The following is a 25,315-nucleotide window of genomic DNA, read 5'->3' as shown; positions in this document are numbered from 1 at the left end:
TTAGAAGTGAGATATTTTACAGCTAATCCTTCATCAGGTGCCATTGGTACTAAACAGCATTGCTGTCTATGCAGGTTTTTGGCTCCAGGAGCAAAGATGTGCCCTGGACACTTCCAAAATGCTGCTTGTGATGGGCTCAATAGCATCTGGGACAACAGAAATGGGGACTGTATAGCAAAGCTCATCTTCAGCAAGGAGATGTATACATGGGGACTCATCTTGCTCCTGGCTTGCCCTTTGGATTTTTACTGTATTTGTAAGGAATGGGGGGGTTCCAAGGCTTTGGTTGACATCTCTGGTCCCCCGAGTGACCAGACAATGCAGCACAGCTGCAGAGGACAGTGCAACTCTCTGGTTAAGCGGGTTGTACTGTCAAGATGGCCCAAACTTAGGCCACATTTTGTAGGTGACCAGTGATCCCTGGGTGGTACTTTGTGTCCTCTAGTCCGGATTGGAGATTTTGGCTCCAAGACCTTTGAACAACAAGGAGATGAAATACAGCTTCTTATTGCTCAAAGGGACCCAAAGGTCTTGGAGGAAAATCAATTTACTTGACAGACTTGGCAAGGAGACCTCTCAGCTGGTGGCTGGCCTCTGGCCAAGCTTTTTCCTTTACAGGGACAGGCAGGATAATGTAGCAGATCCTGTTCCAGAAGAGTGGGATAACACATTTGTGAATGTTCAGGTGACTGAAGGGCTTCATGCGTAAGCACTTGGGAGCGAAAATCTGTTTGGTGCTTGCTTTTTGCTCCTGTTGAGCAAAGGAGAGTGTTTGACCCTGTTCTGTGACAGGCATCAGTGCAAAGTCACTTTGAAAAGGGGCAATGGAGAGCTTTGAAATGGTCCACAAATGTTGGGACATCAATTTCTCTCAAAGCACACAAGTTTCTCCTCAGCCCATGGATATACCATGACAGATTTGTTTCATCAGTTGAATTTTCCATTTCTCATCAGGTTTTTCTTCCTGCCTTAACTTTTAACCTTCTTACCACCCCTGACTGTGCTTTGGGTGATTTTAAATGAAATTCCAACATTACTTTCTCAAGAAAAAGCATTGCTGGTATTGAAGACATGTAGTTATTACTGCCATAACACAGCAATGGAAAAATACAACTTTACTTGAACCCTTCTTTGGTTTTACTGTAGCTTTGAGTCTTCTTGGGATCTAAGGATTTCTGAAAACCTTCCATGTGTGCAGCCATTGCTCTAGTGTGGTGGATGCATGAGGTTTTCATTTTTTTCCCAGATGAAGTTAATAACTGTGATAGAAAAACCAGGAAGTGGGAAAGGGGAGAGGTTGGTGCATGCTCTTCTCACTACCCATAATGCCAGCCCCTGCCTTCAGCTCTGCGGTATGAAGATGGTTTGTTGTAGTGTTGAAGTGTTGCACAAAGTAAAACAGTTTGTTGGTATGCATACCTGGTGGTATTTTAAATGAATTCTGTGGTTTATGTTGTGTTTGTAGGGTGGAAGCTGATTTAAATTCCTTAGCCTTTCATTAAGAGTATTCTATGGGGCTTTCATTCACTGTTGCCTTGAAGCCGTGAAGGACTGAAATAAAGGAGAATCCTGGAATATCAAAAGAAGGTTAACACAGGAATGAAGCATTTCCTTGGTTTGCAGAGAAATGATAAAAACATTCTGAAAGTGTGGGAAGACAATTACAGAGTGCAAATTGGAAGTCCTAAAGTTCTGTTTGGCTTTTCTTTGGACAAATAATGTCAGGATTAATTTAGCAGAGCTGATCCTGCCTTGAGGAAGAGAAGGGAGTAACTGACCTTGTGGGATCTCTTCCCGCTTTCCTTTCTACAATGCTGTTATCATTCTAGTCCTCTGGGACCCAAAACTGTGCAGCATCTGAAAGCCAGCCTGAGAGAAGGTTACTGAAGGCAGAACTGGTTCAGCCAGGAGTATGAGAGATGTGTTTGCAGATGTTATTGAAGTGTTGCTATTTGACATCATTAACTTGAGCTTTAACAATAAGAAAAATACCTGAAAAACTTCATGGCTTCTTTCTCTTCCCTGGTAAACAATGGGTTCAGGACATACAAGAAAAGCAATTCAGCAAAGCCCTTTACTCCCTATCTCTGACCCAGGTGCTGTAGGGTAACAGATTAACAGCAGGACATGTACTTTACAGCCTCCTTCACTTCCCACTGGCTGCCACATGTCCCCTGTCCCTGTGTTAACACACAGAGGACAGGACTTAGCTGCTACCTCTTTGATTCTACCACAGTTATGCCAACTAAATAGACTTTTCTGTATTTATTATGGAAGAGTTACTTACACCTAGTGACATTTCTGCTGACTGCTGTTAAAATCCCCTCTGCTTTAAAGTCAGCAGCTGCATCTTAGAGTGACAAACAAAACTGTTATTGAAGAAAGTGTCTCCTGACGTGTTGAATGTAAGATTGTGTAATGGTAAGGAATACAGTCTGCAAAGGTACAGTGGGAAAATGGACTAAAAGCAGAAATCAGATTTAATGCACTCTGGTTTCTTGCTCTTTGCAGTTCGAGGAATTGATAATGGAGAGTTAGTGAGAAGGGTAAGAAAACTCAGGGGAGACACAAACGCCAGCACATACACCTCAGGAAGAAAAAGCCAAAGGGTTCAGAAGAATATTCTTTTACTTTCTAGTTCTGCTGCTTATTGTTTGTTGGTATTTTTTTTAAGGGAATAATACATTTCTCTTTTATCTCCTTTTTCATCTTCTTTCTTAAATTTCTCATTAGTTTCTGCTAGGAAATTTTGCTAGATCAGATGCTGACAGCCTGCACTGGTGAATATCTATCTGCAGACGTTACAGAATTCATCCCAGCCCCAAATCAGGTTAGAGCAGAAATAGCACCTTTGAACTGCCAATCATGCAACAGAAAGGCAGCTGTTGGCAGCATGTGCCATGCCAGGGGGTTACCAGCAGGGTTGGAAAGACATAGCACCAAGTTTTGGGACATAGAAATGGGGCAAAGCTTGTGTCTAAATATGTCGTTGCAGCCACACTTACCCTATATCATGTTGACAGTCCTTTACCCATTTATTAGGTCCGAGTTCATTGTATTTGGAATCTGTCCTTTCATGATGACAAAGATGGAAAATGTTGCCGAGTTTAGGTTTGTTTTTTGCATATGAAACTCAACAGAATAAAGCAGTGACTGAGCTTTGTAAGAAGAGTGTGTTGTTTTTGGAGCAGGCTCACACTAGCAAGCATCCTGTTCAGGCTTGCATTGCCCCTGCTTCAGTGGTGCTCTCAGCTGAAGGCTCCGGAATGGTCTGTGTAAACAAGGAGCAGGATGCTTCTTCCCAGTACCATTTACTCAAGATACTGTTCTGCTCTCAAGCTCCTCTTAATGAACTTGCATTGACTTTGGGTCCAGAGAAGGGCAACGGAGCTGGTGCAGGGCCTGGAGCACAAGTGTGATGGGGAGCAGCTAAGGGACCTGGGGGAGTTCAGTCTGGAGAAGGCTCAGGGGGAGCCTGATGGCTCCCTACAAGTGCCTGACAGGAGGATGGAGCCAGGAGGGGCTGGGCTCTGCTCCCAAGGAGCAAGGGATGGGACAAGAGGAAACGGCCTCAAGCTGCACCAGGGCAGGTTTAGATGGAGCTGAGGAACAATTCCTGCCCCAGAGGGTGCTCAGGCATTGGAACAGGCTGCCCAGGGCAGGGCTGCAGTCACCGTCCCTGCAAGTGTTCACACACCGTGTAGATGAGGCCTCAGTGCCATGGTTTAGTGGTCAACTTGACAGTCCTGGTATAAAAAGGCTGGACTTGATTTGCTTAAAGTTCTTTTCCAACCTAGCTGATTCTATGATTCTGTGACTTGAGCAGATACGTATGGGTCAGAGCTAAATCCTGCCCCTTTCTGACAGGCTCGTGCTAAACTGGGCAGTTTCGTTTCAGAGTTTTGAAGGCCACACCAAATAATCAGTCTACTTTTTCTAGCTCTCCATTAAATTTATCATTTCTCCTGGCTAGCACTGGAACACAGCAGGGAGTCTTTTCAGTCAGAGCTCTGGAATCCCATTTAATACAACAGACCTGCTGCAGCTATCAGGTACAGTGGACTGGGGGGATTGCCGCAGTGTAGGATGCAGGTTAGCTGACTCTGTCAAGGTTCTCATCCTGTACGTTGCATGCAGGAGTATCTGTGGTAGATAGTACATTCAGAACAGCCCATATCAGTGAGTGGGGCACTGGTCAACATTCAGCTTTCCTAATAATTCATGGCTCTGCTGATAATTGCCATTTCAGTATCTGTGTCTCATTTATTCTACAAGGAAGGAAGGCTGACAGGGTTGCAGCTTGATTTTTCTTGGTTAGACAAAAAAACATTTGCTGGTTACACAGCATCCTTAGGGAATCCCTCAAAACCAGACAGGAGTGCTCATTATTTTCCACTGGCCATGACCACTGGTCTGTGTTAAGGCAATTTATTGTTTCCATGTTTACTGTCAGAGAAGAGTTTGTTTCGTCTTATTTTAAACCCCTTTGAAGCCTGTGCTTAACCTCCTGTGAAGCCTGTGCATAGATTTACCTGTTGCACTCTGATATCCAAGTAAGATTTGAGCCTTTTGTATGCTATGGGAAGAAGATGGAAATACTGCACTGAGGATGCAGGCAAACAAAAATAGGATTATTGATCTCTTGAAAAATGTATGTGTGCATCTATTGGACCTCCTGCTGTGAAGTGAGGTAATGCACACACCTGAATTTGGTTCCTGATGTATTTGGGAAGCAGCAGCAAAATGTATGAGGGAAAATAGATACAGGTAAGAGCTGCAATGGATTAAAATGATGTAATCTGCAGAGCAAAATGTGTAAGAGTAAATGGTCATCTCCCAGCATGGGAGTCTAGTTACAACTGAGGAATTAGGGAGAAAATAAGGAGTGTTTTTTGCACAGAACTAATGCAGGGAAATTGTACACCACAACTGGTTTGCAGCCCAAGGACTAATTTAATCACAGGAGATAAAATTTCCCCTGTTTCACTGCAGGACATGTAACAATGACTGGCTCGTTTATTTCAGGGCTGAAGTTTATGTGTATAGGTCATACTTTATTTCACAGATGCTTCCTGCAAGCAGGATGTTTGACCTGCAGCATGGTAGAGGTCTGAAGGTGGTTCAGGGAAGCCTCTCCAGTCTGGAACAGAGGAGGCCTTGGAGGGGCTGGTTTGGTGAAGGTCTAGATTCCCAAATAACCATTTTGCTTGCTCTGTTATACACCAAGTGCTGAGCAAAGGGATCTGCTTTTCTTTTTCCTGTTTCTGTGTCTGGTGCCCTTGACCCTCACAGGAGTCACTAGAGAATTATTAGGTACCAGTCTATGTGTGTGTATGTATCACACACACATATAGATGCATTATCATTAAATGAAGGACTGAGCAATTGCACTGTGACTTAACTGGCTTACAATACAGCTGTATTGCTTTCAGATCTGGAGGAAACTCAGCTTTGGACTTGTGCATTGCCTGCAGGTCTTCTCCAGCATGAAGGAGACTTTCAGTTAGAGCTGGGGTTACAACTTGGTGCTTCTGGTCTGATTGAACCACATTTATTGGAATAAAATACATGGCACAAATGCTGTTTTATGGGGTACCCTTAGTGCAGAAAGTGGAAGGAGGCTGGTGGACATCGTTGGGATACTTAGAAGTAAAAAGAAATCAGTGATATGTATTTAAGACTTAGGTGTGCTAAAGGGAGACAGGAGAAAAAGAACGATTCCTCAATGCTAATCTTCCTCACATACTATAGATGAGTTTAAGGGAAATTCAACCACTTGAAAAGGAAGTTTCAAATAGGAGGATTACCAAAGGCTGTTCAGGATGAAAGAGAGTGAGAACCGGCAGAGCAACGCCCCAGTCCACGCTCCAGTCAAGGGGATGCTAATGTGGCTCTCAGCTATTCAAAGCCAAAAAAGCAATAGATGAGGAAGCTGTATTCCCTGGGGAGGGATCTTTATGAAGGAGGGAAAAACATCTCCATGCTATGCATTAAACCAAGCACTCTGTGTGATTTATTCAAGCAAAAGGCATAAAGGCAACTGGAAATGAGAATATGCAGTTGTAAAGAGCAAGGAACAGGTCAAGTCTATTTTTAGTGTCCATAAAATTATGGTTCTGTTTAGCAGAAGAAAAAGTGATAAAGTCCTCCTTAACCATAAGGCAGGGGTGAAGGAAAGCTCAAACCTTTCTCTCCTCTCATTTTCTGACTAAATCCACTTTTTTTCCTCTGGTTTTCCCAGTCTCTGTCCTGTCCAGGTCTAAGAAATTAGTATGTGTTGGGTTTTTGTTATAGGCTAACAGTGTTTTTTCTCCAGTGTTTGTGAGGAATGGTGGAAATTGCCCTTCTAGCAGACAGCTTGTGGGACAGGCAGCACAGGAAATGGTACCCACATGGAATAACTAGGGAGCTCATTTCTTCTTTCCATCCTTGTTACTGAGTGCTTGCGTTGGTTTATTGCAGGTGTCAGGAAATGTGGCCAGTTTTAAGGTGGGGTAAGGTACAGACTGACAAGAAATCTGTGATGAGGAGGGTACGTAGCAGGAAATGGGATTGTGAGGAAAGTGGGAATGTGACTCTGAAACATCTGTAGGGTATTTAGCAGAGGGGATGGAAGGAGAGGTCTGCAAGGCAGTGCTGCTGCTGCACTGGACACATGCCCTTTGGGAGCCAGGGAAGGCTTCCAAGGATGGAAAGAGGTGAGGTAGCTTCAGGACTCCTTACTTCTTACTTGCATGGAATCATCTCTCTTAGCACTACACTGCTATATTTGGCTTTTCAACACAATAACTGCCGTTTTTGTGAAGTGTGATCCAATAATATCTCCTCATATGACTCAAATGCCTGTCTCCCAAAGATTGTGTCAAAATCTAATTAATTACACTATCAGATGTCTGCATCATTCATTCCTGTAACTTGGTTTGCTAGGCTGAAAGATTTCTGCTGAAACACATGTAAAATGAGCTAGGGTTTTGATCCTTGCCTTCAGAAATCTTTACTGTGATGTTTTGAATACAGAATCTCTTCAGTCTAAATCTATAGCTGCAATTGAACAGTTGCACTATCAGTACCACTATCAGCATTACAGAAACATTTACATTCCCTGCCTATGGGGAGTACTATGTGAGTGCCATAAACACAGTCTGGTGGGGAGGTAACTCCAGGAGCTCTGTATCCGGTGCTGTTTGCAGCCTGTGGCATTGGCAACTCATATGGGGCAAAATCCCATTGATACGGTTTAATGTGAAGTGTCCCTGCCCATGGCAGGGGAGTTGGAACTTGATCTTAAGGTCCTTTCCAACCCTAACTATTCTATGGTTCTGTGACATGCTTTAGTGTGAGGTGTCCCTATCCACGGCAGGAGGGTTGGAACTGGGTGATCTTAAAGGTCCTTTCCAACTCGAACTATTCTATGATTCTATGATTTTGGGCAAAGCAAGTGGGGAGCACAAAGCCTACAGGAACTTGGGGTCCCTCCTTTGCTACTTATTCCCATTTTTTGCTTGAATTCCTGCTGAGCCTCTGAGTCTTTTTGCTTGAACACATCTGGGTCAGCTTCTGCCCTCAATTAGATGTCAGTTCAATTCTTGCTTTAAGCAGGTTTTCATGAGAACAGCTGAGGGCAGAAACTGGCCCTGGAAAGCTGCTGGAAATAAGAACATTGACAAATCTTATGTATTGTATAAGCAGAGGGGGCAGAAAGGGCAGTAGTCACAAGAACAGCTCTCTTGCCTGTCTTGTTGAAACAAACATCTTTTCTTCTAGGACAAAACCATTACTTTTTATATAACAAATCAGGCTGTTTTGTTGTTTTAATGGCTTTATAAATGGAATTTGTTAACAGTGACTCCACTGTTGTGATGTTAAATGGCGGTAAATTGGCCTGCTGTGTTGCAGCCACCTCTTATTAGAAGTTCCTTTCCCCTCCTGTGCTAAGAGGCTGGGGTTTGAAAACCTGTGAACAAGGACATCATAGAGAATCTGATTCAATTCACTTTAAAAGCTGAATTAGAGCAATTGATCATTTCATTCTGGTGATCATAGTCTCCCAGTGGAAAAGACTGAAACATCTGTAATAGCCAGACTTGCAGAATCACAGTAAGTGAATCAGAGCTGTTTGGAAACTTATTTGTCAACTCACTGGCAGTTATGAATGTCATAATAATGATTTAAAAAATTGGCAGAAATAGCTTCAAGTCAAACTAAAATGGGAAAGTCTCAGTTTGGTTGCAGGAACATTTAAAAAATACAAGAAAATGGATATTTCTAAGTGAAAAGCCACAGAAATTGAAAGACAGATCCAAAGCTTTATTTAAGAACATTGGTAGAGGTGTTTAGATTACTCAGGTTGGTTTTGACTCTATTTTCAACATGGGACTTGGTGCTATGGGCACAATTCTGTGTCATGATTTGAAGTTCCTGTATTCTTCACAAACCAGACAACGTGCCATATATGTTGTTTCCCAAAGGTGATGTTTCCTGAAGCCCAACAGAGATCACTGATGCACTTTATTACTAATAGTCATTATTCCTTGAAAGGGAGCAGTTGCATTTGTGAGCAGGTAGATGCTGTGCATAGGTTGAATCCTGAAGGACTTGTTTAGACAGTTTCCACAGAGTTACCCTCCTGCAAGGGACATGTATCTGCTGAGCCCAGAGATCTCCTTAATGGCATTATCAGAGCAACGGGCTCCGCAGAGAGATGCACATTAGAGCAAGAACAGCAGTAAGATCAGGCTACAAAACCCTGTGAGCTGAAAACTCCTTAGGCAAGGAATGTATTGCAGAAGAGTCACAGGCAAACGTCAATGAAACATCAGCGGAACAGCTGAAAAGCAAAATAATGAGTTGGGAAATGTTCCATAATGGTCTCATCTGGAAGTGTGACTGGTGCATCGTTCTGGTACTCAGTAAAAGAACCCCCAACTTCATATTGCTTATATTTTCTTCGCACATGTGGTTTTCATAGGTGCTGGAATGAAAACAGAGAAGCCTATAAACCCCTCCATATGTAATCACATGGAAATCTCAGTATAGCTGCTTAGCCAAGGAAACCCCAATCCCTTTCTGCTCATCTGTACTTTTTGTCCCTTTTTTTTTTTTTTTGGTGTTACTTTTGCTTCCTTGTTTCTTGTTTTTTGTCTTAAACCAATTGCCAGTAAATGACTGTTCATTGTTCCAAACCTGCACATGACTTCAGCTGACACTGACATGAACAATCTCAGACTCTAAGACAAGAACACCACCAGAACTAAAACATTCCTCTTAGCTAAGCGAGCTTGTGGTGAAGTGTGTACCGCTCCTACTGATGTGACACTGGTTTTAGTGTTAAGAATAAGCTCAAACATTTTGCAGCAGCTTCTGTGTTTTCCTTGAAATCGTGCTCCAGAGGCTTTTAAATCCAAGAAGGCATTTTTCACAAGGAAAAAATATAATAAGTCTTCATGTTGAAAACAAATTGCTAACATGACCTGAGTGCTTTCCAACCACTCTGAAATGGGAGGACAAAGAAGTCACAGCGCACGTTCATCTTAGTCACCTTTTCTCTAAAGAAGGCACTTTTTGCATTTCTCCTGCTCCTCCATAGGTTTACAATTTTAAATTCGTGGCTCAATTCCAACCAAAGTTCATAAGGGAGAAGAGCAGAACTCTCACAGGTGATTGTGTTGATACAGATTTCATGGAACTAAGCAGATGGAAGTAACCCACTAGAAAAGTCCAGCCCAAATACAAGACTTGAGCAAGGATTTTTCCTAGGAATGGCAATCTTCTTCTGGCAACCTCGATCAGTGTAGCTGGGGGAAACGGGCTCCACTGGTAGTTCTGTCAGTCACAGAATCATAGAATAGTTAGGATGGGAAAGGACCTTGAGATCATCCAGTTCCAACCCCCCTGCCGTGGACAGGGATGCCTCACACATGCCTCACACCATACCATGTTGCCCAAGGCTCTGTCCAGCCTGGCCTTGAACGCTGCCAGGGATGGAGCATTCACAACTTCCCTGGACACCCTCACAGTAAAGAACTTCCTTAAATCTAACCTGAACTTCCTCTGTTTAAGTCTGAGCCCATCACCCCATGTCCTATCACTCCAGTCCCTGATGAAGAGTCCCTCCCCAGCATCCTTGTAGCCCCCTTCAGACACTGGAAGCTGCTCTGAGGTCTCCACGCAGCTTCTCTTCTCCAGGCTGAACAGCCCCAACTTTCTCAGCCTGTCTCCATACAGGAGGTGCTCCAGCCCCTGATCATCCTCATGTCCTCCTCTGGACCTGCTCCAACAGCTACATGTCCTTCTGATGTTGAGGACACCAGAACTGCCACAAGACACAAATCAATATGAAACAAAACTTTACTGGGGCTTTTGGAACAGTGTGGTCCCAAAAGTGTATGGCTGGCTTGCAAGTCTTGTGGCTTTTTTTCTCATTCCCCCCCCCCCCCCCCCCCACTTTTTTTTTGTGTTTTTGTTTGTTTTTTTTTTTTGAGATAATCTCATTATATTTCTGGGAATTGTGAATGTTTAGGTTTGGAATATTTTCTGATTTCAACAATCTTTGCAGGAAATATGCCTGCAATTAGAATGAATATCCCAAATGAAATCACCTCTGTAGCAAGCAGGGCTTTCCCAGCCACGGGGCCATCCATCTCAGCCTGCAGCCATATAGTCATTATAAGGCGATGTGGGTTTTGAGAGGAAAACATTTACCAAGAAGGGAAATGACAGCACTTCTCAGGGTTAAAAGAAATGTATGTAAATAAAGATACCCTCTGCTTCCATAACCCAACTACAACATTGATGTGCGTGATCTGAAAATTATATGCTGTGAAAATAACACAGCATTACAGATCAGCATCTGACTGGCTCTCCTTGATTTCAGACACATGTAGGATAATTGCATGCTCCAACATAGATCTTAATTTGTATTGTTCCAGAAGAAAAGCATTTATTTCTGTAAAGCAATTCTAATCCTAGGGCATTAAATAAACAAAAGCCTTTGAGGGAGGCAGAGATAGCAGCAGCTCCACTGGGTGAAAATGGACCTGCATAAGAGACCTGTTCTTGTTCCCCAAAGCACTCTCCTAGAGGCAGTGCCTGGCCTGTTTCTTCGTGTGGTAGGGAGCAATAGTGTTTGGCTGGTAGAAGGCCCATGGTATGAATAAGGTTTGGGAAAAGAATGGTCTGTATCATACTGGCCAATGCCAAATTGCAAAGTGAAAATGCTGTGATAGAAGGCGTGAGTGTGGTATTTGCCAGGCATTCCATGAGAGAACCTGCACAGGCTCAGTCCCAGGAGCATCACTAGGAAGCTTTTAAATCCCTCCAGGGATGGTGACTGCAGCATTGCCCTGGGCAGCCTGTTCCAATGCCTGACCACCTTTTAAGTGAAGAAATTTTCCCTAATCTCCAGTCTAAACCTCCCCTGGTGCATCTTGAGGCCGTTTCCTCTTGTCCCGTCCCTAGTTCCTTGGGAGAAGAGGCTGACCCCACATTGCTTCACCCTCCTTTCATGTTGCCAGCTTGCTGAGGCTGAAGGGGTGTTTTAAATGGAAGAATAAGAGAATTGGTTTGTGCTATTGCTATCAGATACCACAGTAAAGCTGAGAAAGTCTCTTCTGTAGCTTATTCACTTCCTGTGGTAATTTTGCAGGCAGCATTACATGACCATAGCTGAGCTATTATTTTATTTCCAATTCTGGATAGCACTGTGTATTTTCTGCCTTGTGGCAAAGAAAACCTGGAGCAATGAAATGCATGAACCTGATGGTTTCTGAACATTGTCGATGCTGCCAAATTACACCTTTTGGTGAACAAGCTGAAAGTTCAGTGTGTTCCCTGATCTTTAAAGCCTTTTAAAGCACCACCATCCCCTTCCCCAGCTGAGCCTGGCTGTGCCGTTAATGTATGACAAATCTGGGAATGACTCATCAGCTGTTTGCTACTGTGCACACGTTGGATGTTCGTTGCCCTCGCTGTACAAGCAGTTGCAGATCGAGCCTGCAGTCGTGAGTCAAGCTGATGTTTTGAAGCCAGGGAGTGTTGTGGGGAAAATGAACGTGTGCCGGTGGTACCGTGTGCTGACAAAAGGCTGATTCTTCCAGCGGCTCAGGAGAGAAGCTGCTGCTTAAGAAGCTGCTGCATTTTGAACTCAGGAGAAAGAAAACATCCCAAGAACCTAATAGGAATATTCAGTTCACTGTTTTTACAGACAGGCCTGCCTCAGTTCGAATGTTCCAGCCTTGAAAGCACAGGTTGAGCTCAGTTAGCTGAAAGATTCCATTGTAATTCAAATTAAAGGAATAATTTGAACAAATAACTCTGAAGTTGCTGCCTGCTTAAGCACTATCAAGCACCAAGGCAGGACTTGCAGCTGCCTGAATGTGTCTCTCCATCTCCTTTGAGAATTCTACTTCCTTCCTGCGTGGAAAGCAACATGATAAGTTAACATAACCATGGCAGGGAGTGTTGTTTTGCTACATGTTGAAGCAGAGGTGAGGTGGGACCTTACGGCAGGAGGGGTAGACCTCCTTCCCTTGGAGAGTTACGGAACTTGCTCAAAAGTGAGCAAGACAATGGGATATTGCTGCGAGGTGCAGGTAGCAGCAAGGGATGGCACCATTTCCCATTGATGGCTTGGAATCGTGTATACTTTTGTTGTCTCACAGAATATTATGGAGGTGGCTGGGAAGAACAAGCTGCCAGCACAGCTGCAATGGATGGAAAGCGGTACTGTTCAGAGGGGACAGGGAAACAACACAGAGCTTCACCAGGTGCAGGATGAGGCCTGTGCTTTCTAATGCATTGCCTTACCTTGGAATATAACTGATCATTTCCTACTTTCTGGTTCCCAAGAGAACGCTCTGTGATCAAGGCTGGCTGCAAATGGTGACGAACTGTTTGAACTCGATCCTCTTTGAACTGTGCAACCTCTGAGGAAAGCTGGGGAAGTTTAGAGAGGAAACCAGCTTATCTTTTCCTTCTTGCTGGATGGATGCCCTTATTTTGTTTCAGATCCTTCAGCTTTAGTTTTCCTATGGAAGTGTTACTTATTCAGCTTTCAAATATTTGGTCAGCTTATTAATTTTTCATATGCAGGAGCTTTGAATATTTCTCTTTGAAATGCCAAAACTAAGCTCTTTTTTCTTCTTCTCTGGGCAGTGTATTTGGTTCTCCAGCTATGACCTTCTCCCAAAGGCTGCTTAGAAAAATAGCCAAGGACAGATTCTCCAGCTTGTGGACGTCTGGTGGGAGCGCTGTAAGTGATGAAAAAGGTCCCGTTGCAGATACTAAAAGGGATGAAATATTTAGCATGTGAAGGAGAACATCCAAGATCACAGTGGTCAGAGGAGAAAACCACGTGGGCTCTTTGTTTGCTGTAATAGTTATTGTTTGAATTCCTGCTGTTACTATTGCTTTACCCTCTGGTGTTGCTTTACCAGGAACAGGTGTTTTACTTTTTAGGGCAAAAGATGCTAAAATGAACTAAATGTGGAGTTTATTGCTTTGTTTCTTGTATGTAGTATTTTTCTTGCTTTACTTCAGGCTTGCTTCCATTTTTTTTTCCTGTATGATGAATGTAGGAACAGCACTTAGCATGGGCTTGTTCTCCTTGCCATGCTCCAGACCATATACTACCTCTTCCTTACAAACTTCTTCTGGATGAATTTACCCTTTCCAACTTCTCCAGCCTTCATTTAATATTAGTACTTTCTTTTTCTTTAGTTGTTCTTTATCAGAGTAGTTTTATCTCACCCACCATCTTCCATTTCACTGCTCTTACCAAGTTTCATATCATAGAACCATAGAGTAGTAATGGAAAGGAAAGGACCTTAAGATCATCCAGTTCCAGCCCCCCTGCCATGGGCAGGGACACCTCACACTAAACCATCTCACCCAAGGCTCTGTCCAACCTGGCCTTGAACACCGCCAGGGATGGAGCATTCACAACCTCCCTGGGCAACCCATTCCAGTGCCTCACCACCCTCACAGGAAAGAACTTCTTCCTTATATCCAATCTAAACTTCCCCTGTTTAAGTTTGAACCCGTTACCCCTTGTCCTATCACTACAGTCCCTAATGAAGAGTCCCTCCCCAGCATCCCTATAGGTCCCCTTCAGATACTGGAAGCTGCTCTGAGGTCTCCATGCAGTCTTCTCTTCTCCAGGCTGAACAGCCCCAACTTTCTCATTCTCCTCTTTGAGTTCAGATCTGGTGGCTGCAGGCTCCAGGCTCCAGCTGCCTCATACAGTGAGTAAATGAAGGCTGTCTCTCATTACATGGTACGCCTCGCCTTTTCCTCTGCTCCCCACAACCTGCTCCTCCAGGCAATTCATTTCACACATCTTTGTTGAGAACAGAGTTGTTGAGAACTGTATTGTAGATCAGTGCTTATTTATTGACTTGTGTCTTGTTATTATTTTGATAGACGGGTTTTGGTGTACTGCATACCCACCCCAGCTCTTCTCTCTTGCTGGTTTATTACCTCTGTGTGGTGTTTCTCAACACTCCAGATGGTGACTGAGCTGTGAATGCAGGGCAAACCATGCCTCACAGAAAGCAGTAGGATACTGGTGGTTGATATAAGGCAGAAGAATACCAAGGGCATCTTTGTACATAAACAAGATGTCTAAGAAGCTTTCTGAAAGTGCCTGTGTGAGTTAATATACCAGTTCATGTCTGTGTTCAAAAGTATTTGGGAGCTTCAAATCTTTCAATTGTTTATGTGATTTTTTTTTTTTTGCTTGTACTTGGTTATTCTTTAAAATTAGACAAGACCAGAGGCTCATGATATGCATTTGAAAGAGCTGATGTAAACCTGAATACATTCCCTGATAGGGCTTTTCACACCAACAGCATAGAAACTGAGGAAGAAACTGAGGAAGTGGAAACAAAGCTGCAGCTCCAAGCACGTAAACAGAGCAGAGGGAGTCCAAGGTATCCAGCTTGTTTTGGTGTGACACATTTGTCTTGGGTTCAGCTGATAACACCACTGATAGCACCGATGTTTTCAGACTGAAAGTCAAAACAACAGCACTGTACCAGCTACTAAGAAGGAGAAAAATGACTGCTACTGCTGAACCCAGGACAGCATTGCAATAGTGATTGCCAGCCCTGAAGAGAAATTCTTTGATATACTGTGTTTTGCTTGTTGTTTTCCCAAGTTCCTGAGCTGTCCCCATCAGTGCAGCTCTGTGGAGCAGGCTGTGCTTTCCTTGTGCTGGTGAAGGAAGAGAGTGTGAAAACATCCACCTCTGAAACTCCATCACACTGCAAAACCACTGTGTCAGAATTTATAGTGAATACCTGCAAATTCTGGCAACATACCAGGAGATCTAATACCATCCCAGCACAACAGAAATTTAGCATGCAGGCACAGGCTTTACTGGGCTATAATTGGTTCATATTGCTCCACTTTTACAATCCTGCATTCAAATACATTCTCACTGAAAAAGAAACTGATGAATCTTCAATACCAGGAGAGCTTGAGACCATCAACAGACTTTTAATGAGTCTCAGGCTGCATTTCTGCTCTTGCAGTGCTGCTAAAACATGGTCTTGCCCAGGGGGACACTCAGGAGCCAATACAGCCACTTAGAGAAAGAAGTCTGTGGGACCAGTGGAGCAAAGTATGGAAAACCCAGTGCTTAAAAACCCCACTGTGTATTCAGAGAACAGCCTGAAGGAGTTGGCAATGACACAGCACAGGAAAATCAGGCTTTCAAAAGGGAATACTGTGTGTACGCTGCAGCTGGTGGGCTGGAGCCTCCGTAGAGGGGTCTGTCATTGTGAAGCTTTGTGCAGGGGTTGTGAGGGCAGAGGTAGAAATACCAACTCATAAGTAGTTCCAGAAGGGCTACATTATTCTTACATGGCATATCAGTGAATGGCACTTAACTGTGGACAGGTGTGTGCACAGAAATACAAGTTTGTGTAATCACATTGCAGCCAAAGAACTCAGGTGCTGTGGCAATAGAAGAAACAGATTCAGTCCAGCAACGCTGTATGTGAGATACAGTACTTGTGGGCCACGTCAGTGCTTTACAGCACTCCTCTGGTGAAAACTTTAGCTCATAGCAAAAGATATGGTTGACATAAACGTGATTCTATGACTTTAAGGCCCTATCTTTTAGTTTTTCTAATAATTTTAAATGGCTCTTACATTGTGTTTAATCTCACTGTATCTTGCTGGTTTGTGGGGCTGTGTGGTGCTGTTCAGTTTGTGCATGTTTGGAACCAGAGAAAGCATGAGGAAGATTCCCCAGCACAGAGCTGTAGATGAGTCTTGAGGTTCTCTTTCCTCCTGACTACCACAAACACTTCAGCACCTTCATTTGGCTTTCCAGATACGGAGACATTATTGCAATTCATGTTGTACATTTGTTGATGTACAACAGTGTTGTACAGCAAACGTTGTACATTTGTTTACAGCCTAAACAAAAAGTCCCATGCATTCCGTTTTTAGAGCCCAAACCATACAAGTGGCTGGTAGCTTGGTTGACACTCTGGATCCATGAGGTAAGTCATAGAACCCAGCCTGGTTTGGGTTGGAAGAGACCTTAAAGCTCATCCAGCTCCAACCCCTGCCACGGGCAGGGACCCCTTCCACTAGAGCAGCTTGCTCCAAGCTCCTGTGTCCAACCTGGCCTTGAACACTGCCAGGGATGGGGCAGCCACAGCTGCTCTGGGCACCCTGTGCCAGCGCCTCAGCACCCTCACAGGGAAGAGCTTCTGCCTAATACCTAACATGAGCTTCCTTGTTTAAGTCAGCTCACAGACAATGCTGCATCAGCCACAGCTACAATCAGACCCTTTCTCACAAAGTGGCTCGTCTGTCTAGACAGCAAAATGCTTTGAATCTCAGTAAACTATACTAGAATTCCCAGAAAAAAAGTCTGAATCATTTTCCTGCTCTTTTATGAATTCAGATATCATTCCTGTTTTAATTCACCTATTCCCACCTAATGCTTAATTAAGGCAGGTATTCTGGGGTAGCTGGTTTTAATTTCCTTCTAGCTGTGCTTCAATTTCTGTTGTTGCTTCACTGCTGATTTTACTTTTGCAATTGATTGGGAAGGTTTAGGCTTCCTTTAATGTTAGTCTTTAAATACTTGCTCGCAACAGGGACTCTCAAATACTTATTATATTGGACTACATGATGAGAAACAGTCTGCAGTGCCAGATCTGGTGGGTGATCTCCTCCTGCTGTATATATCTCCACACAGGCACAGATGCTTTCAGTGGTTTTGCTACTTGTATTACATTACCATTGTTATAATTAGTTCCTTCTTTACAAATCTCCCAGATAGCACAGGAGCCACCCAAAGTAGCCATCAAGAAAAGATTGTTTCCTTGATAGCTGTATCAAATGGCTCTGTCTCTCTGGCACAGTAAGCTACTCAGCAGTGCCACCACTCAGGCAGCTCTTTTTTCCCTGTGAATATGGAGTAGGAATGAATTGAGGCACATGGAGCTGTATTATTAACCTGCCATGTCATCATAGTCCAGTGATTACCAGGTCCCTGTCAGCAAATTCAGTGTGCAACATGCTGACTAAAATACAAATGGGGAAGTATAACTCAAGCAACCCAAGGAAAGTTACCTTGGAAATAGTTAAAAAACAAAGGAAAATAAGAATGGGTTCTGCGATTAAGGTAACGTTGTTAACTTGTGATAGTATGGCGTATTTTTCAGCTTCTCTTCATCAAAATGACATCTACTGTAATTTCATCAGGGACTGTAGTGATATGTCAAGGGGAAATGGGTTTAAGTAACAGGAGAAGTTCAGGTTAGATACAAGAAGAAGCTCTTCCCTGTGAGGGTGCTTAGGCGCTGGCACAGGGTGCCCAGAGAAGCTGTGGCTGCCCCATCCCTGGCAGTGTTCAAGGCCAGGCTGGACAAAGCCTTGGATGACATGGTCTGTTGTCCAGGGCATTAGAACTGGATGAGCTTTACGGTCCTTTCCAACCCAAACCATTCTATGCTTCCATGACTATTATGAATAGTCACAACAAACCTGATTGAAGAAGCAAATGAAATGCACAGCGATAGTTTTTTTCCTATCAAACCACTTGGTTTAACAGCATGTATCTAAGCCACCCTCAGTTCAGGGTCAACACTGCCCCAGTCCTTAAAAAGCACCATCAAGGGCTCATGGCCTTTCCCCCAGGGGGATGAATGGGACTTAAGCAGTGCTGAGCACCAGTCAGTGGTGTCCCAGCTCAAGGCCAAGGGTTCATCCTGGTTTGCAGTGGTTCAGTGAGGGAAAGATGTATTAGGCCATGAAGCTGCAATACTTGGCAGTAAAACAGGGAAAAAAAAACCATTGGTATAGAGAACACATTCTCAAACCTTGGTTGAATAGCTTCAATTTTTAACAGAACTTGGGCTAGGGAAAGCAAGACGTTTATTAAGAATTGTTGTCTTGGCTTTGTTTTTAGCCTTTTCCCTTCATTGTGGTGTCTCGAATGGCAAACTCAAAGGCAAATATGTCATTTTATATTAAACCCTTGTTCAGCCAATGGTCCAGACTCTTCCCTGGGGTGACTTTCATAGCTTTATGCCAGGAACAAATTTGATTAGTCTCAAGGAAGGATAAAAATCCCCCAAGGTCTGAGGCCTGTTACCTCAGTGTTATACTCATTTGCAACTCCTTCAAGGTCTCTCCTTCCTTAACGGTGCTTTGGAAGGTTCAGACCTGGGATGAAGATGACAGCTCCCTGCTCTGAGAAGGTCTTTTTGTCTTGTGGATGGTTTTTTCACCACGTGGAAGTTAAGAGCACTGTTTCCCCTTTAGTCTCCACAGCACTGTATGGATATGAGCGTTCCCCTTTCTTTAGTTTGAAAATGGGTTAGCTTTGACATCTGAACCTGAATTACGCCAACAGGTAACGATTCAGCAGTCTTGCTACTAAGGCCCACATCATTCACACCAGTGTCAATAGTATCTCCACAACTTCCCCTTCAGAAGGGGAAGAAATGTCCTGATGCAGTGAAATCCCAGTAGGCTCACCACTAAACCCTTGCAGACTTTAACAGCCAAAAGGGAGCTGTCTTGCTGTGTTTCTTGCATGCTTTGTGTTCCCAAACCTGACTGCAGCAAAAATGTGGCACTTGACCTTTTGCTGTTTCACGCCTCTATCTGTGAAGCTGCCAGGTTGTCTGGAGAGGAACCCAGGAAGCTTCTTGTGTTTGTCAGAGATGCAGCCAGGCTGGGAGATGCAGCACTGGAATATTTATGAATACTTGAGAATATTCTCATCTGAGTCTGGGTTCTTTTCCATTCCCATCATCAACTGAGCAGAGCCTGGAGATAGCGGTTTGTAGTGAAGCTGTTGTTGGAAAACAGAGTATGTAAGCAGTAGGGGAGAAGTGTAAAGCAAAAGGGTTTGTTTGATGCTTGTGAAATACTGGAATAAATTGCAGTGCGTTGTGTCTGCGTGCGTAGGAAGATACAAATAGTGCAGTCACACCAGGCAGTCCTCCTTGTGATTCTGATGGGGGACAAGGATGGGAGCAAAGGGGGAGGTACTTCAGGCTCATCACCAAAGACCTGCTCTCTTCCTGCTAAACCAAATGTCAGTCTGGATGTATGAGAACACTGAAGGGGAACTGCAGAACATCTTAATTTCTCAAATTAATCTCCTTAAGATTTAATTAGCGAGTGCCTTGCTGCAAGTGAAGAGGATTGCCTACCTTGCAGCTGAACCCAAGTAAGGAAGCAGAGCATCAGTGCAAGTAGGAAGATGCTTACCTCACAGCTGAGGCTTTGCTAAATACACCAAAGGGACCCAGGAGCTTGCTCTTCAGGGTCATTAAAGAGTTCAACCCCTATCAGGAATGAACCCAATGGTTGCAAATTCCTGTCCCAGTTCCTACAGGGATGTAGGTAGAGTAAGTCTGATCCGTAACAAGAATCATGGAACTACAGACCCCCCCTAGCTTGGTACTTGTGTCATGCTGACAGACATCCCTGTAGCCTGGTAAAGACACATAAAGACTATACAGCTCTCTCTGTGATTCACTGTTCTTACAACTAGAAAGTTTTCCCTAATATCTCCCTTGGATTTCCTTTTCTGCAGTTTCAGGCTCTTACTTTGGTAGTCTTTTCCTTTAGCTGAAACGTGATAAAGACAGTGAGGAATTAGCATCTAAGTTACAGGGTGACTCCTCTTTCAGGTGTGTAATGCATGCAGGGAAAAGGAACTATTTAAAGCCAGATAAGCTGTTATTTAAATGATTTCAGGAAAATCCTTGGGTTTTGTGAAGAATGAAACCTCCAGCACAGTTAAATACAAGGGCTGGTGAACACTGCAAGAGCAAGCATCACTTACTGTAAATATTATAGCTTCTAACAGCATGAGATTGTTTGTGTCTTTCATCCCTGCAGATGCACTTTAACTTATTCCATGTTAAAAGGTCAAATTTGCTTCTTTGTTTGCTATTATGTAGATCCTCGCAGTTCTTTTGCAAATGCAACCACCTAAATAATTCATGAGAGCAGAGACACAAGCTGTCAGTGCCACATCCAGGTAAGTCCTAATTCATGACAGCCTTCCCTTCCTTGAAGACCGCAAAGGACGTAGCTGTGCAGTGACTATGCCAAGTTGTGGTGTGTTGCTGGAGGCTTCTTTGACTCTCGGGGTAAATCTGGCAGTTGAAGACAAGAATGGAATAGGCAGAGAAAAAGTATTGATCAAAGGGAATTTTCCCCTTGACATAACCTGGAAAATGGACCTTAGGTGCTAACTTAGGATCAAACCAGGCAGAAATTACACTGGAAGAAAATATTGACAATATATCTAAAAATAGGAAGACTGTGCCTGTTGTACGAGCAAGTTTGGGGATGTCAGGCATAGCAAAAATCAATGCTGTAATAAGAGGTAGAGTGATGGCATATCAGAAGAGGAGCTGTTACTCGCTGCCTCATGTGGAACCTGACAGCATGTATTGGAGTGTCAACTGGTCCTGAAGTTACAGACATTTCTATCTGAAATGACTGTCACTTTGGAGGAAGAGCTTGGCTTCCTCCTCAGCCAGGATGTAAAGGCACCTGGGATTCGCTTGTCCCTAGCACTGCTTTATCTTTGGAGATGCTGTTGTGGCAGAGGGGATTTGCTGGAAATCACTCTTGAAAGCGATGAGCTGCCTGGAGCTGCCTGTTCAAGAGTTTTGGACCCGTCTCCTTGAGCACAATCCAGTGATAGAAATCTGCAAAATGGGAAATTCTGGAGGTCAGTGACAGTATTTGACTCTTTACAGGAGGGCCTGCATGCTCTTCAGCTGGAAGATCTTAACACGCTGAAAGACATCGTATTGCTGGATGAGCTAACTGCCTGACTGGGGCTTATCAGTCTGTCTTTGATTTCTTCCTGTTCTCTCCAGTCTGTGCAGGTCTAACAATAAGGGAATCTGGAACAGCGGTAGGAACAATGTAAACTATTTTTTACCTCCTCTGAATAACAGGGAAAAAGCAATTTCCAAGTGACAGGAGTGATCAGCACAGTTTGATTGCAAACTTAGAGCAGCTGTTACATTAGCTGGGGTTTGCATGCCTCGTGTTTATTTGCATACAGATTTGACAATGTAATTGTCTACTGACAGGAAGAACATTGAAAGGAAATAAGGAAATAAGATAACATTCCTACAGTCTGCTTCTGTATCACAGCCAGAATTTAGAAGCTACCATTCTGCAGCAGAAGTTGAGGTTTTTATTCTACCAAGTGGTACTTGGCCAGTTAGAAGCCTTGGAGCCAGTTTCATTCAGATTTACTGGGGCCTACAAGGATACTGGAGAGGGACTCTCCATCATGGACTGTAGTGACAGGACAAGGGGTGATGGGTTCAGACTGAAACAGGGGAAGTTCAGGTTAAGTATAAGGCAGAAGCTCTTCCCTGTGAGGGTGCTGAGGCGCTGGCACAGGGTGCCCAGAGAAGCTGTGGCTGCCCCATCCCTGGCAGTGTTCAAGGCCAGGTTGGACACAGGGGCTTGGAGCAAGGTGCTCTAGTGGAAGGGGTCCCTGCCCGTGGCAGGGGTTGGAGCTGGAGGAGCTTTGAGGTCCCTTCCAACACAAACCAGGCTGGGATTCTATGATTCTCTCTTGTAATGTAAACCCAAAGTAAACTTGTGGGACTGAGTGAAGGCCAGATCACCTGCAATCCAGCATTTAACAACACTTCACATTTAACAATATGCTTTACATAATAAAAGGTAATTTCCAAGTAAATGAATGTAAGGCATCTGTTGTTAATGTGTTTTATTTAGAAGAGTGTTCCTACTTCTCACATTGCACCAGATGACCCATTCTGCATTGGTATGAAACTCAAAACCAGGCAGGGCTTTGACTTTAAGATGCAGCCCAACTCTGCCAGCACATTTTAATACTGCCTGCAGTGGAATCAGGACTCACGGCAATCACGACTGCGTTTGAAAGATTTCCTCTCCTTGTCTGCCCTACTTTTCTGTCTCATCATAATTTAAAAGCCTCAGCATCAGGCTGATTTTGGAGACATTCAGCAGCGAAGGAACTGGGTTTGATAGGAAAATGGGCTGGGGAGAGGAAGAAGACGACTGTTTCTCTTGAAACTCTGTCCTGAGTGATGTTTTCTGTTAGAATCAAGGTCAGGGTCAGCTGGTGGGAGTGTGCTACAATTAAAGTAGTGAGAACCACATTTAAAGATGAAGGGGATGCTTTGAACGTGTCTCTTATTGAAAACCACTGACCCATCTGTTCCTTGGCTAACACCCTGACAAGCATTTTGGCCAGTGACATGACAGAGCTGCTAATATGAATCAGCAGAATCTCTGTAGGCAGACAGAGTACTGGAAATGGTTTCTTTTCCTGTGTTTCCAATTCATTTTAAATACCACTCCCATCACACCAGAGACATCAAATAAATGACAGGCAGGAGATGAAAAGAAAAAGTAAAGCCAGACTATGAGTAAGTGTTAATTAAACCAGGATTTGGAATAATCATAGTTCTCCTTTAATATCTGTTGCATATTTAAGACCCATTTTGAGTTGATTTACATAGCTGTTTGTAATGATTTCTAGCAGATATTTCACTGTGCTAGTGTCTGAAATCTGTGATTCTTGTCACTGACTGCACTGCTGCCTTTGATACTCTGAACTCACGTTAACTTGACGTTAACACACGTGTGCTGAAAACGATGGCTTATGACTTGGAAATCAGCGTGTTACACGATACCTGTCTGCTGACAGTCCTGGGAATGAAAGTAACTCCTGTACTCAAAAAGCCATGTTTCCTTTCCTTTGAATTAGCGGTTCCTGTAAGTTGACAGCCTCAACTTTTAGGATAAAGAAACCACATTAATATTTATAGTATTGCTCAGGGGAAAAAGATATAATTGGTTGCTGAGTAGAATTTGATCCCAAATTGGTATGTCCTGTGTGTTTGTGTGTGTTAAACATACAAATGTATGTTCATGTGTACATATAGATATGTAGAGATACAGCTGTAGATATTCTGGACTGCTTTGTATGTATAGATATGTGGGAATGTGTGCGTTTGCCTGTATACACATACCTCCGGGATGCATTCCTATTTATCATCTAAATATTTAATGGAGTTATGCAACTCTACGTAAGTGTAGAAGCCTCCTTTGATCTGAGGTAGTTGCTGCCAGTTGTTGTGATTTATTTTAGAAGGTTTGTGCATATCAAGCTGTGGTAACTCCAGCTTGTTTTTGTTTCATTAGAATGTTTAAGCCCTCAAGATCTGTTAAGCTGGTGTTTTGTTTTGGTTTTCAGGAACTAAATCCCCCTTGAAAGAGCTAATTTAGCCACCGAAGTGGATCATCAGACAGAGCATTAAGACCATAAGTGGTTATAGCAAACAGTAATGTCAAAATCTAGTCACCAGTTTCCCTTACATTTGTCCTGCAGCTTCTGCACAACTTCATCTCACTCGACGCAGCCTGTGAAGGACCAGGTTTGCTTCTTCACTGGCTCCACTGTGGCAGCAGCAGTGATGGGGAAGCCAAGATCATCATCATCCACCAGTGACTCCACACTGGAAGGTGCTGCTTGGAGTTTCCCAGCGAGTGGCTTCTGGTGAGACTTACTCCCCCACCATCAGCACTTCAAGTTGAGAAGGCAAATTACAGTGGTGATAAAGTGTGTTTTCTATAGTTCTTCAGTTTTACAGCTAGTGCTGTGGTTTAACAGCATGGTGGGAGCTAGGGTATAAATATTGGCTTTTTCTTCCCAGAACACATGTACTTTGATAGACTGATTTATTTTAATAGGATTAGAGTGTGATGTATTCTTTTAAAAAGAAGTGTACTGATGGAACGATTGACTTTCTCCTGTGTAGGGAAGCCTCACAGCACCAGGTCTGGGTTGAGCAATGCTCCAATGAGCAGCCTCCCACCATGGGCATGTCTGGAGTGAAAAGCTCTACCTAGGTAGGAAAAACCCCTAAAACCCTTACCAAGGTTCAAAAAGGAAGGGAGGCATTAGTACAGCATTCTCATTTTACACAGAGTTTAGCCAGGACAGGAGGAGGAAGCAGCCAGACAAATACAAAACACTGTAAGAGCATTTCCTAATCAAAAAATCTAGGATTTGGGAATAAAATAATGTAAGTTTTCACCAAAAAAATTCTGCCAAGCAGCTCCAAAGCATGTGTTGGGTGGAGTTAGCAGGAATAATGTTCTTAGTGCTGGGAAGACTTGAACTGAAGCATGTGAGGTTCTTGACAGGGGAATTTCTGAGGGTACTTACAAACCCATCTAATATTATCATTTCTGTTTGTGTATTGTTTGGGAAATTGGTGATACCTGAAACATTACAATGGCTCTTTTCTTGCAGAGTAACAGCATTGCACAGAATGAGGTAAGGCCAGAAAAACAAGTTAATGATCTTCAAAGCTGCAGATTATTACATTCACTGTTACCTACCTGGGGTGGCTGAACCCAAGAGTCAAGGTCAGAGATTTTAATTAATATTAGAAACATTAAACTGCACAAAGAACTTATTCTGTAACACAGACTCAGTGCACTGCACCTGAATGACAGGAACCGGGGGCATGAATCCAGTGGGGGTTCTCTCTTCATTAAACAAGCCAGCCACTGGTGGTGGTGGTGAATGCGGAACTCCCAGGCACAGATCCGTAAGAACCCACTGGTTACTCCATCCTGATTTTCTCAATCTAAATGTTAAAAGAACGCTGTGTCTCCAACATACCTGAGATTGTCTTGGTCTTGTTTGCGCAGGTGAAAGGACAGTTTTGGCCCCTTCTCACCTACTCTGGGGTCCTGCTTTGGGCTCTAGTGCAGGCCATTTTTATTATCAAAGGAAATG

At 43.5% G+C, this 25,315-nt stretch overlaps 2 long non-coding RNA genes across 2 annotated transcripts in view; both read left to right on the top strand.

Moving 5' to 3' along the window:
- Window positions 1-13,481, top strand: part of LOC130597339 (uncharacterized) — a 42,572-nt gene extending 29,091 nt beyond the window's left edge. Inside the window, exon 2 of the long non-coding RNA XR_008971738.1 lies at window positions 13,153-13,481. This is a non-coding gene — a long non-coding RNA (uncharacterized LOC130597339). The remainder of the gene's footprint in view (window positions 1-13,152) is intronic.
- A 1,380-nt stretch (window positions 13,482-14,861) lies between these two features.
- On the top strand, window positions 14,862-23,866 carry LOC130597340 (uncharacterized). Its single transcript, XR_008971739.1, has 3 exons — window positions 14,862-14,927; window positions 20,442-20,521; window positions 23,762-23,866. It is a non-coding gene; the product is annotated as an uncharacterized LOC130597340 (long non-coding RNA).
- Window positions 23,867-25,315: the final 1,449 nt, after the last annotated feature.

The sequence above is a fragment of the Pezoporus wallicus genome, unplaced genomic scaffold (assembly GCF_028554395.1).
Source record: "Pezoporus wallicus isolate ANWC-B61680 ecotype Strahan unplaced genomic scaffold, APGP_CSIRO_Pwel_v1 contig_6714, whole genome shotgun sequence".
NCBI classification, from domain to species: Eukaryota; Metazoa; Chordata; class Aves; order Psittaciformes; family Psittacidae; genus Pezoporus; species Pezoporus wallicus.
This window is presented reverse-complemented; position numbering and strand designations above follow the sequence as displayed.